Here is a 14,910-nt window from a genome sequence, read left to right on the forward strand (position 1 = left end):
GTCTGTGATTTTAGTAACAATCAAATAGATATAAGGTGAATTAGAGAATTTATTGGTCAAATTCAGGATGAAAATATTAGGTTCCTTGGTTCTCCTGTTTCCACCTTTCAATGGAGACCTGATTTTATCAGTGTGAAGACTATTATTTATTCACAAGTCCTGACTGACCTATCCTCAGTGGATTTATATTTGAGAAGCAATTACTTTACAACCTAGAACCTCCAAATGAAATTCTGAAAAGAGACAGTATTTTCCTACTCGTTACCATAACTGTGCAAAGTATTCCTCAATTATTTCTGTTTTTCTGTCCATAACTATCTGGAAACTAGGTCATTTTTATTATTTTTGTGTTTTATTTTTGACACCTCAACTTTTTATAATCTGAGATAGTATAATTCAAGTCAAACAAATTAGACTGTTTAAGAAAGCAAAACATTTAGAAAGAATAGTAAAAACAATTTATCCAAGTCTAATTTATTTTCAGCTCATGTGTCTGAAGGCATAATATTCTTTTTTTTTTAAAAAAAGAGAGAGTGAGAGAGGGGGGAGAGAGAGAGAGAGAGAGAGAGAGAGAGAGAGAGAGAGAGAGAGAGAGAGAGAATTTTTAATATTTATTTTTTTAGTTCTCGGCGGACACAACATCTTTGTTGGTATGTGGTGCTGAGGATCGAACCCGGGCCGCACGCATGCCAGGCATGGCGCGCTACCACTTGAGCCACATCCCCAGCCCCCGGCATAAGATTCTTAAAATCTAATTTTCAAATGTGGTAAATTTCAACAAATAACATTTTTTTCCTGAGAAGGAATTGAAATAAATTTACATGCATTTTACATTAATTGAATTTAAATGTTTTTTCTTATTGCCACTTATTATGATATACTTGTGCCATATTGATGATAAAATTATAAAGGTGAATTTTATATGTGCAATTCCAAAAATATAAATTATGTGAATTTAAATATTTCCTTAATAATCATAGAATTCAGTATAACCCACTTTATTCACATTTCAAATCTGAAAGGTTATAATAATTTTTTTTATCTTTAAAAAAATAAAGTTTTTCTTATAAGACATTTCACTTCAAAAACATCCTGACTTTGATAATAAGTAAAATGCCCATCATAAAGACCATAAATGTTGGACTCTTGATAATGTTGAAATTGATGTTTCATGAAAAATTGGGTGGACCATATTTATTTGATAGTGCTCCAAAATATGGGAAGAGAGGACATTAACTAGTAATTTATTCTAGCTATCTATAGACAGGAAAAAATATATAAAACCAAACTTTGAAGTATTCAGGCTTTAAATTTTTTTTGTGTATACATACATATACATATATGACAAAATTTTTTATGTATACATACATATACATATATGATAAATAATTTCAACCCTAATTAGCATTTGAGGCATGTGAAGTCTAAATATTTATTTATTATCATTGTTTTACACATAATGTGGCCTAATTTATTAAAGCATGATTCACTTTTAGCAGGATGTTGTAGTGATCTGCAGAAAATAAATCACTTGAGTCTGCATTTTAAAATCCTTCAAGGCAAGAGTTCAGTGTTTAAAACAAATACTTCTAGGTAGGTTTGGGTGATATTGGCAGAACCTGTCAAAGGAGGTTTAATTGCTCATTAAGCAGCATGCAAAATCTATTTTTAAATGCCCTTTCCTTTGATGACATGCTAATGTTTTATGTAAAAGCTAATAGCCATCATTGAAAGATGGGATTATCTGTTTGATAGACAATTACTATGGTACCATTAAAAGGACATAAAAAGGAATATGTAGCTTTTGCACTAAAAACTTTCCAAATGATGAGTCAGCATTTACAATTTACCTCCAGCTCTTGGGGTATTATATGCCTCCATCCAGACCAGTAGAGTCTTCCTGCATTTCACAGCCACCAGTATCAGCTACCAAACCTGTCCAGTCACTTACGTAGCATTTTTTACCACAAATATATCCATTCATTCATTTATTTGATCATTCCAAACCTGACGGCACCCCATGTCTCCTGGTATTATATTTTCACATGGAAGGAAGACAATGACTTTGGCCATCCAGGGTAACAAGTGGGAAAATATAATGTTATATATCCATTCCACTTGACAATTGAAGTTTGAAAGTAAGTGAATTTTAAATATAAACACAATTGGCCAAACCCCAACATTATATGTAAAGAAATGTATGTTTAATAAGCAAGTACATAATGAATATTCTATGGTACTCATAAATATGGATGAATATTGTCAATCAAAAATAATTAATTAATTTTAATAGAGAAAAATTTTTAATGTTTTGGGTTTTCTCTTCTCATGACATTCAAATGTAGATTTCTTTCAGTAATTATAACCAAACTCTAAGTTCAAAGCGCAGACTCAAAATCTAATAATTAGTGGTTGACTCCAACACAAACCAAAATATTTAAGAAAAAAAAGTCGCACTGGTTAGTTCTTAAAGGCTGAAATAGTTGGATACTGAATTTGGGAACAATGGCAACATGGAATTTGGAAACAATAACCCATCACTTGGCAGTGAATATGAAAATAAATTGAAAAATTAATGATCTATTTAGTAAAATAATTCACTTTATTATTGATTAAACATTAAGATAAGCCTGTATAACTATATTATTTGGTTTCTTTACTCCTAATCAAAGTCAACAAAGTGCAGAAATGCTTCAGAGGGCGCTGATGAGAAGGTTAACAGAGCAATAGGAATATCTCCCTATGTTCGTAACGGACACCTTGATGTTACACACTTTGTTGGACTTGGCCTCCAGGGAGGTATAAAAAGTGCTCAGTGGTGTTACTATGAGTCCATGTTCAGCCTGAATCCTGACTGGCACTTTCATAAGACGTCATGATCTATGCAAATTGACTAGAAGATTTGTGCATGGACCTCAAACAGGAGTGCACAAGATGAGTATGGCAGTTAGATAGTGCCTGCACTAAACCGTGATTTGGGAGTCTCTTGGAAGCCACAGTTAGACTGCAGTGATACCATGTCATCAAAACTGTAATGTATTCAAAATAACCCCCTTGTAAGTGCACCATTTGACTCTGAACAACACCTGCTTTTTAAAATACTTCATGTCTTTCTCTTCTTCCTATGTCACCAGCCAAATCTGCTCTTTCTAATTTGCCCGCCCACCCCATTTTGCTTAGCAGTGGAGTAAGCCTGGGTGTTTTTGAGCTCCCTAGCTGCTGTATTCTCTGCTAAAAGGATCTCAGTTATGACCTACATCATTGACATATGTCAATGACTCACACACTGCTACAAACAGTCTTCATCACTCTAATATGGAAATCATCTTGGGATAAGGTGTGGCTGGCCTTTTTGCATCACACACTTTTAAAGTGCCCCCTATTTCTCCATGCAGTTCATCATCATCAATCATTTACACTTTACATTTTCATAACACATCTTGTCAATTATAATCTTGCTTAAAATTAGTTATTTCTTGTTTGTGTACAGAATTAAAATATAATCCATGTTAGAAATTAATTTCTGTGTGTTCTTTCCAATTCTATTCTCAGTTTTACAGAAGAGCTCCTAGTACATGAGTATGTAAGATATGCTTAATGAGAAAGAAGGATAAGTTAGAAGATGAAGGAAGAAAAAGGAGAAGGATGAGAGGAATGAGGAGGTGAAGAGGAGCCAAGCAGGGCAGAGAGGAAGAGAAGGTAAAGAACTATCCCTTTGCTTAGTAAACAAAATTGAAGTATTTAAAATAATTTTTAATATCTAATAATAATTTGGATACATATATCACAGTTTGATTTGTTTACACACTAGTTAAAATACTTATATTCTAAAGGATGTAGAAAGATTCCTTTGAATTTCTACCTAGAATATTAAAATATAAGAAATCAGAAAACTATATGAAAGAATATATATTTTTGGAATCATTGGATAATGAATCACATATTTAGGTAAAGCAGTTTTAAAACATGTTAGCATAATTTTAAATGATCATTATGGAATCATATTTTTCAAAGTTAAGTAAATTTTTGAATTAAATTATACTATTTATTGTGCTTTTAAAGTATTTTCACTGATTGAATTAAAGGAAAATTTTTGCATAAACATAGCTTTTCCCCTACTAGAAAAACATTTCCATAAGACATAGGAAATCACCCTGTTCTTTATATATCATATTTAAATCATTAGTAACAATAGCATTGGACTTTGAAAGAAACTTGAAATAGTTGCACAGGGGTTTTCCACCACTTTGCTTCATTTTTAGTCTTTAGATTCCTTGGTTTTGATGTCAATAGTAGCTCTTGTTTTATAAATTGGCTTTCTATATTCTAAATAGATATCCTGCAGAATTTTATTAATTGCTCAAATAAACATGTTTGAACTTTTTTACTGCTTTCCAGAATGAGACAAATTTAATAACACAGGTAATTTATTAATGCACAGTACCATTTTTAAATTTTTTTTACTATAGACTAGTTTTTTAAAAATATTTCACTTAAACATGTTCATAGAAGGAAGTGTTAATGTAATACTTAGATAATCCACTTTCAAAACATATGCTCAAAAATTTAAAATTTGTTGTCATTGTTAAAATATCTTTGATGTAAATTAATATGCAATACCTTCTGGAGACATCTCTGGGACAATGGGGTCATAAGGTTCATCTAGGAATTTTGGTTCATTGTCATTGATATCCAAAACTCTGATGACAAACTCAGACTTGGGCTCCACAGCCCTTCCAGTGTTGGTGTCTATTACCTGGGCTCTCAGAGTGTAGAGGGACCGTTCCTCTCTATCGAGCTTCTGTATGACATATAGGTCACCTGTTCTGTTGTCAATGGTGAAAAGACTTCCAGCTCCATCTCCCCAGAGCTTGTATTGAAAAGAGTTGTTTCCATTGTCTAAGTCAGATCTTAGCTGTAAGTACAAACAGGTACAACTGAGTTTCCAGATATGCTCAAAATGAAAAATCCATTTTAAGAGTTCGTTTTCTTTTGTGCTAATCATTCCTTGAGTTAATAATCTTATTTAATTCCTATATTATTTTAATTTACACATCAATTTCAAATTTAAGATTGACCATCAGAAAGAGAGTTAATTTTTTTAAAATATAAAGAACTACAGAAATTTGATTCTTCTACATAGACAATTCTAGTAATATATTATTACTGAAAAACAAAGTCTCTTTCATAAAATATTCACAACATAGTTTGTCCATGTTTGTTCTATGGTTACATCTTTGGTCACTAAAACCAAAGCCTCAAATATTTATATTTGGTTGGAACCTAGAGAAAATTTTACTTATATCTATGATCACAAGTAATTATAACATTACAAGTTACATAATACTGATGAACTCAATCTTTTCTATGCAGAAGCAAAGACAGAAAATTTTTAAAAATTACCCATAGTCTCAGGTTTCTGGGAAGTTTTATGATTTGGCACAGGACTGTGGATTCCAAGATTCACCCATGATGATAATTATATAACATGCTTTTAAATCTTTAATTTTAAGCTAGAAAATGCCCACTCTTTCTAACACATTTTACTTGATTTTTAAACATACACTTTTCTTCTTTTTATTTTGTGAAAAATTGCTCATTCATAGTTTTGATGAGTTATTTAGATTTTAAAATTTATATGTTAAAAGATGTCATTTTGATATTGATGTGGTTAAATAGGCTTTCTGGTTTATCATAATTAAATCTACATAAATAATTCTCCTTTTGTACGTAAATGATGCCTTTGTTATTACAAATGTGTGTTTTCTTGATCCACCATTCATGAATATACTCTTCTTCAAAGGAAGACTTCCTATGAAAATACAAAGATAACCATGAAATGCCATCCTAAACCAATTACAACTTGTCTGATGGCTGCAGTTAAAAGTTATTATTCCTCACTAACTCATATAACTTTTCTATGCTATTGTGGAGAAAATCTAAACATACTCCAAATAACAATAATATAGTATTATTGTTGTTGTTGCTCTTATTGTTGTTGTTTTAATCTGTATTATCATTGCTACCTACTGGAAGAAACAGATTTGGGAAAACTAACATCCAACTTGATGTTATGGTTATAGCATTTTTAGTTTGATAGTCTTTAATTATTTATAAAAAGAAGAGATTTTGTATGTCATGAGGTTATGAAATTAAGAATAATTCATATATTTTCTAATGAATATGTCAAATGAGCAATGAATAGACGATGTTTTTAAAATGATATCACTTCAGTGTAGTTTTAAAATTTGTTCAATATTGAATGAATGTAAATTAAATTCAGTAAAGAATAGGAGTATACCAAGCTTATTTAAATTATAAATTTCAAAGACCAAGGAGGTTAACATTTTTAAAGACACATTTTTTTCTTTTTTTTTTTTTTCGGTACTGGGGATTGAACATAGCAGCACTCAATCACTGAGCCACATCCCCAGCCTTATTTTGTATTTTATTTAGAGACAGGGTCTCACAGAGTTTCTTAGTGCCTCACTGTTACTAAGGCTTGCTTTGAACTCAAGATCCTCCTGCCTCAGCCTCTGGAGTGCTGGGATAACAGGCAAGTGCTACCATGCCTGCCCATAAAGAACAATTTTAAGCGGTAAATCACCAAAACTCTTTTACTGAACACTTGCCTCTAAATGTCACAAAATGCATGTGTTAAACTCATTTTGATCTCATGCACTATAGTACATATTTTGAAAATTACTATATTTTTATTTTAAAATATTTTCTCAATTAAGCAGCTGTTAAATATTTGACCAAACAATGTCACTTTATTTTTTTAACATAACTGCCTTTCCAATTTTTATTTATTTATTTATTTTTTTAAAGAGAGAGTGAGAGAGGATAGAGAGAGAGAGAGAGAGAGAGAGAGAGAGAGAGAGAGAGAGAGAATTTTTAATATTTTATTTTTTAGTTCTCAGCGGACACAACATCTTTGTTGGTATGTGGTGCTGAGGATCGAACCCGGGCCACACGCATGCCAGGTGAGCGCGCTACCACTTGAGCCACATCCCCAGCCCCCAATTTTTATTTTTTTAAATGAATGTATCAAAAGGCACTTTAGTGGGAGACATCTTACCAGCAGTTCTTCAGTTGCATACACCTAAACATCCCCCAAAGTTTCTCCCAAACCAGTTATCTCGGTGTAATGTGAGTCATGAGGTTGTTTAGAGGAAAAAACAAGTATTTTTAATGGATGTTTGTTATATAAAGAAAAGAAAAGGCAAAGCCAATCATTCTGTGACATGAGGAAATAAGAGGCTGGTGTAGGTGGCAGAAACGGAGTAGGAAATGTGACAGCCAAGGAGATAGTCTTTGTTCCTGTCACATTGGTACAGTTAAGTACCTTATTTACAAAAAGCCACTGAACGGTATTTGCCTGTCACCCTCTTCAGTGACAGAAGAGTTTAAGTCATTCTGGAGATCACTCTAAATGGAGCTATATAGACTCAGTTCATTAGCAGCCCCTTAAGATGGACCCTATTTTTGCCACAGGGCATGTGATTTACCTGCAGACATTGTGGAGAATTAAAAGGGTAAGGAGGATCCTGTGGGAGACAAACACAGACACATAGGAGTGTTCTGAAGCCTAATCTAAGCCTGTGGTTGAAGGTACTCCTGTGCCTGTGGTTGATAGGATAGAGGTACTTAGATGGAATCTGGATACCACACTAATGCTGAGGCTCTCCTGAATGGGCTAGAAGACAGTTAATGAATTTTGAGTGCTTCACCCTTTGGGCCCAATTAAATTTTAGTGCCAGTTAATTAGCGGTTAAACTTACTTAGGTTCATTCATCTAGAGAAAGAACCTTATGGAAAAGGACATGATATTGTAATTATCTGTGTTTAAAGAAAACCAAATAATAATCAAAACCAAAAACATAAATTGGAGGTGTTCTGTCTCATTAAGGACATTTTATTAAAATATATTCTTCTAAGAAGGTGAAAGTAACTATTCTTTGCACTTCAACTTCACTAATCAAATGAAGTCTGTAGGTTTCTGACACTCCTTGGCTGCAAAAGGATATAGTATTAAACTGCTTCATTAAAAATGAAGGAGGGATAAATCAATAGCTATTTAGCATAACAGAAAAATCAGGTAAAAAAAATGTTGGTAGATGATATTTGACTCATTGAGTCTGCTTTGATTTATTACCAAAAATTGCATCACTGAATTTTTAGCTATTGATCAATGAAGGCAGCCTTTTTATGTAGGAGACTAGAGTGAAATTTGAACCTAGAACTCACGTTTTTAATGATGTTCAGGTGCTTGAAAATTCTAAATAATTAATAATGTTCATGTTTGAGGTTTTCTAGTGGTTCCACTGAGAAAAATGCAGAACTCAGCAAACACCAAAACCATGGACTGGAAGACTTTCAGAAAGTAAGTACCCGTCCAATGTAATGACTTCCATTCATTTCCTCTGATACAAAGAATTGGTTCCACACCCAGCCTCGATTCACTCTCCAATGAGAATCTGCCCGTTTTTCAGCCTTCTCTCTGCTAGAGTCTCCTGCCACTGCAAAGCCAGGCCAGAGGCAGGGGATCCCCAGCACACAAGACAGCAGCCAGCAAACGTGCATTGCGATGTCTCCTTGGGTACCAGTGTCACTCTTCCAAGGAAAGAGTGTGTAGCCCACCAAAATCCTGTGCTTCTTTATCATCTTTTTTCTCTCAAATATCTTTTGTATCCCTAAAGCACAGAAACAAAACAAAATTTGTCATTTAAGAAATAACATTTTCTCCCATAATTACTAAAGACAGGTTATAGCTTTTGCATCTGAGAGAAATGGAATAAAATATACATTCAAATTATCCTTTGATTAAGCTAGTAAATTATATTTTGTAGCCCAACAATAATCCGATTGCAATAATTATAAATTTCTACTCAAGGAACACTTGTTGTAAACTGCAATCACAAATCCGCCTGAAGGTTGAAGTTACTCTTAGCTATCTCCTTGACTGACAGATGACATAGAGAGAGTATTAAAATATTATTTAATTTACTTATGTCCTTCTAGCCATCTCAGAAAAATTCATACTATTCCCTGAAAGCAATCATCAAGTCATGAGTAAAAACCGAGACATGTATTTATCATCTTTTCATGTAATATAAATAAGATTTATCTTCCAGTTTTGAAAATTATGATGTTTTATGTAGTTAATTAAATAGACAAAGTAATAATTAAGCTTAAAACCCAAGAAATGTAATAATAAGTTAAACTATAAAACATCCGAACTAGAAAGCCTGTGCAGGATAGTTACCCTTCTATATTTTGAAAGATTTGGTAAAATTATTTCTCATTGAAAACAAAAAAAAGACATTTTTAAGGATTAAGTACAAAATGTGATGCCAGGGTAAAATGGCTCATGGTTTATGATATGTATGATAGCTATGAAATGAAATAGTAAAATCAAAAACTCAGCCTACTGAGTTTTTCATTCAAAACCTATTGTTGAAGGGAAGCTGATGTTACAAACTGTCTCTTTCATAATTGGTAATGCTCATCCTTATATGTAATTGAATAACTTCATTTTTCCCTCCTCTATTTAGGATTCCATCAAACTATGTGGGGTTTCTTTCTTTAGCCACCATGAAGGAAAATTTGGTGAGATCCACAGTAGCATTTACTTTCATGAACTCATCAGGAAAGCCATACATCCTGGCTTAGAAGTATTTCAGCATGATCTTGTTTTGAATATTCTGTAGGTGTTTTTTTAATGATTCCTGAGAGAGTTTGGGGTCTTTGGCTCTTGTTAGGAAAGGTTATTAAAAAACAATTAAGAAAGAGGGATTCTGTGTTCCCTCTGTAGTCCCTTCAAGTGGATGTATTTTTGTTACTTGTTTACTTAATGAAGGTCATGAAGAAATTCAGTTGAAATGAAAATTAAGGATAAATTTTATCCTTACATTGAATATTTTAAGTACTTAAAAGTCTATTTTTTAAATGTTAGTGAAAAATATATTTTGATAGCTAGTAAATAATCATTTGTAACAAATACAGTTTACTTAATAAAAAAGATATTTTGCATAAGTGTGGTAAACTATCACTCAGGGTGATAGGAAAGTATTTGTCTTATTTGACAAAGTGATATTTCTGTTAACATTATATTGTAACCTTCTCATACAACTAAAAATAGAGAAAATAACATAACGAACCACTGTGCATCCCTGTACAGCTACAATAATTACCAGCACAGGGCCAAGCTCATGTCATGGATACATACACCACATCCTCAGAGTAAAATAGATTTCAGATGTCACATCATTGTAAACACACCAGACACACTATACTTGAGCTTACGTGATACATGTGTATGTGTATGCACCTCTCAAAATCAAAATTGGATACTTAAAGCTAATATTAAGATTTTGACACAATCAAATATGCATGGAGTGTTTAAATTAAAAAGTTTCAAACATCTTTGAATCACATTTCAAATATATTCACACAATATGGTATGCTGAGATATTTGTTGTCTTGTTGTTACCTCAGTTTCCTCTATTTTTCATTTTCCTTTCCATTTATGTAATATAGTCTTTGGTCTCTATATTGTACCCCACCCTCTGGATATTGCTAAATGTATTACCATGTGTGATCAGATATGGTTCTTTATCTTGTGAATTCTCTATAAATTTCTAGTGACTTTCTTCTATACAATTTAAAATACTTGTTAAATATAACCATAATTCATGTTTTACACTTCTTATTGCATGACATCCAGTGGCTGAAATCGCCTGGAATTTTTTTTTTCATATCTTGGTTTTACTGTAGTGGGAGATGGGTTTTTTTTTCTCTGTATATGTATTAGCAGATGATATACTATCAGAGGAATCATTTGTTATAAATTTCATAGTAAACTTTCTCTTAAGGTTTTCTTTAGTTTTTGACAACTATTGCCCAAATTGGATATTTCAGTAACCACAGTGTGAAACAATGAAGAAATATAAACTCTAAAAAAACTAAAAGTAATCCCCCAAATTTAATAATATGTTATTTGAAAAAATTCACAGGACGATTTTTATCAGAAAAGTGATTTTTATCAGAAAGTTGAATAGTGCAGAAGAAAATACCTTTGGTTATAAGGACAATTCAGTAGGAACCCATCAAACTAAATTACAGTGATAAAACTAACTGTACACAAATAATTTTTAAAAATAAAGAGGATTTCAATATCTTTTGGAACAATATCATGTGGCATAGCATATGTATAACTGGAATTGCAAGAAAAGAGTGATAGTGTCAAAAACATTTTTAAAATTGTCAATTATTTTTCAAATATGCCTTACATTATCACATTGAAAAAGAAAAAAATAATAACCTCAGTAAACACCAAGAACCCAAAAATTAGCAACAAAATCAACCCAATTATGCTCTTGTAAAATACTAAAATAAGATATATATATATATATATATATATATATATATATATATATATATATACACATATACGTGTGTGTGTGTGTGTGTGTGTGTGTATCTTAAAATCACTGTTGAAAACAGCAAACAATAATAATGTTTGTTAAATGTTCATCAGATCTGGGTGTGATAGCAGCCTGGGAGGCTGAAGCAGGAGTATCATGAATTCAAAGCCTGCTTTAGTAAAAGTGAGGCATTAAGCAACACAGTGAGACCCTATCTCTAAATAAAATACAAAATAGGGCTGGAGATGTGGCTTAGTGTCCTAGTGCCACTGAGTTCAATCTCTGGTACAAAAAAAAATCATCAGAAATAATGTATGGTAAATGGAAGCAGAATATCATGCCTGAAGTTCTCAGAAAATACCCTCCAATTTATACTTATGCATCCCACACTATAAGAACAATATTAAGCAGAAATGCAAGACTTTACCAGCAGCAGGACTTCATGACAAAAATAATGAGAAAATCTTCAGATGAAAGACATATGCACAAAAGTAATGAATCATGTAGAAGTATTAAATATGAATGAAATTAAAGGGCATTTTGCTTATTTATTAATATATTTAGAAATTGATGTAATAACAACAACATATTATGGGATATATGACACATGAAGAAGGAAAATTTGTAATGATAGTGGCTCAGATGGTGAGATATGAGAAGTGGAAACACCTTCCCTGACAAATGGAGTGACGCAGCAGGACTTCAAATGATGACCCTGATAAGTAAAGAACTCCAGTTCAAATCTCTGCAACAGCAAGATCTCACAAAAAAACAATGTACAAAAGGAATAATATGAATACAAATAAAGTCTTAGTATGACAGTATAAAAGTACATTTAACCAAACAGAAAAAGCAAACTCAAGATTATACAAACAAATCCTACAAAATCAATCACTGTGATAGAAAGGAATCAGTGAAATCTGACAAAGAAAAGGAGAAGATTGTCACATAAAGTTTTAAAATTCAACTATGTACTATGTAGAAGAAAAGCACTTTGATTACAAATACACAAGAAATTCATCAGTAGGATGATCAGGAGAGACAGTATAAGAATCATGCCTTAAGGTATTGGAAATAGCCATAAAAGTACTTTGAAGTAAAATCCCATGACCATAAATATTACCTGAATAATAAGGGACATTTATTAAAGATAAAATAGATACATTCATCCAGTTTTAAGTATGAGTCTACTTATTACAGAGCTTAAAAATACATGAAGCAAACCTTATCAGGGTTAACAAAAAGCAGACACAGTCACATTCGAGGAGGATGGTGGATTATTTACCACTATTCTCCTTTATTGAAATGCCAAGAGGACAAAAAGATCATGAAGTACATGAAAGATTTAAGAAGTGAGCCAACTAGCTTCAAGGAATGAAGCCATTGTAGAGAGCTGCACCAACAGAATACAGATGTTTTACAAGGACACATGTACATTTTTAATGGAAGAACATACACTGGGCCATTAAAAACTTTTTTCAATCATTTTCAAAGGTTTCCTTATTACAAAGTACACTCTGTAATGGCAATAAATAAAGTATAAATCAATAACAAAATTATACTGGGAAATAGCTATGCATTAACAAAATTAAAAGTATAGTATCCTTATATAACCAAATTAAGAAATCAGCAAGAGAAGATTGAAGCAATCTCAATTAAAGCAGAAAAAGAAACAGTGAGCTTGAGAATAGAAATAAATAAAGTAGGAATGGTAATGACACAAGGAAAATTAACAATACCTGAAGGTGCTTCTTTTAAAATATCAATAAAATTTATGACTAATTAGTCAGAATGATAAGGGAAAAATGAAGAGGCACAAATTAGTAACTAAAATGAAGGAGAGGATGATAATGTATCTTCTACAAATTTAGAAGGGGAATGTGAATAACACTGTGAAAATGTTTAAGACAATAACTTTGACAACTTTTATCAAATATTAAAATAAAAATTATTTAGCTGACATAAAAAATATAAAATGGGAATTGTTCAATAGATATTAAATGCATATTCTATAATGTACACTTTTCTGCAAGGAAACACATAGATCCAGGTACATTGGAATACAACATTTAAGGAAGAAATACTACTAATCTTAGATAACTTTCTTCCAGAAAATACAAGTAGACATTTCCCTACTTATTATAATGAGACAAATATGATATGATTATCAAAACAAACAAAAACATAGTATACATTTAAACTACCAATTGGCCTCATGGATATAAATGCAAAATCCTAAACATAATAATAATTATATAAATAATAAATAATCCAAACTTTTTTAAAAGGAAATGCATCAGAAAACAATTTTATCATTTCTGTGAAGAATAAAATGGATTTTGATTCAGATATTTATCAGCATAATTTTCTCTATTTACAGAATGCAAAGGGAAAACCTTGCATAATCTCAGTAGACACCAGAAGCATTTGTTTAAGGGCAGTACCCATATATGTAATGCCAACTCATAATGGTAGAAAGCAAAAAGAGCTCTGGTACTCCAACAAAGGACAATTACATAAAATCTACACCTACCATCTTAGTTTAAATTATAAAATGAACATTCTCCCACTAACATCAAAAACATTACAAGGAAGGGGGCCCACTGCACTTCTATTCTTACACATTCTATTCTACACTTTTGTAGCAAGTGCCATAAAGAAGGAAAAGAAATAAGTGAAAAACAAAAAGGAAAATATCTTCAATTAAGAACAGTCAATTTCTGCAAAAGAAAAATGGTATGTATTGAGATGATAGCAATATAATGGGAAATGAATCCTTAAGTGTTGTGAAATAGGAACAATGAAGAAAACACAAATGTCACACACTCACTATGCAACAGTTATATTTCTACATTCTAGAATCATGCTATTAAAATGTGAAATAAAAACGCCTTAGACAAACCCTTTGAAAAACCCTTTCATAATAAATTATGGGCAAGATCTTTATAAATAAAATAGAAAATACTGTTGAAAAAATAAGAATTAAGAGAATAGAAGTATTGCTCAATAATTAGTAGACTAAATTTTATTGTGATATAATTTTTCTAGTATGTTCAGGTTTGTCATTTTTTACTAAGAGACATAAGGGCTATATTTTTTTGTTCAAACAATTTAAAACACACAAATAAATAAATACATGCAACAGTGCTTCTCAAGGTATTAATTGTCACTCATTGGAGGATGGTGATCTATGAAAGACAAGAAACAGAAGCAACAAGTCCTAAAATTGCCCCAAATTACTGAATGCAGAGGAGTCCAAGCAGCAATTTTGAAGGGTAGAGAAGCTTACATTCTGAGTTGATGAGGGCTGGAAACATGGTACTTCAGTGGTGTCCCCTATGACTATAGGTCATAGGGGACACCACTGAAGATGAGAGAGTTGTATGATTAGAGAACTTTGGCAATCTGTAGAGTATCTACATTGCATATTTAGTAGATTAATGTTAAATTATGTATATGAAAAAACTACATCTTCCCATGG

General features: G+C 31.9%; 1 pseudogene; it reads right to left on the minus strand.

Annotated features, from left to right (window-relative positions):
* The window catches only part of LOC144369719 (cadherin-19-like), a 40,109-nt pseudogene extending 31,523 nt beyond the window's left edge, over window positions 1–8,586 (minus strand).
* Between the last annotated feature and the right edge of the window lie 6,324 nt (window positions 8,587–14,910).

This window comes from Ictidomys tridecemlineatus, chromosome 13, assembly GCF_052094955.1.
Source record: "Ictidomys tridecemlineatus isolate mIctTri1 chromosome 13, mIctTri1.hap1, whole genome shotgun sequence".
In the NCBI taxonomy this organism is placed as follows: domain Eukaryota; kingdom Metazoa; phylum Chordata; class Mammalia; order Rodentia; family Sciuridae; genus Ictidomys; species Ictidomys tridecemlineatus.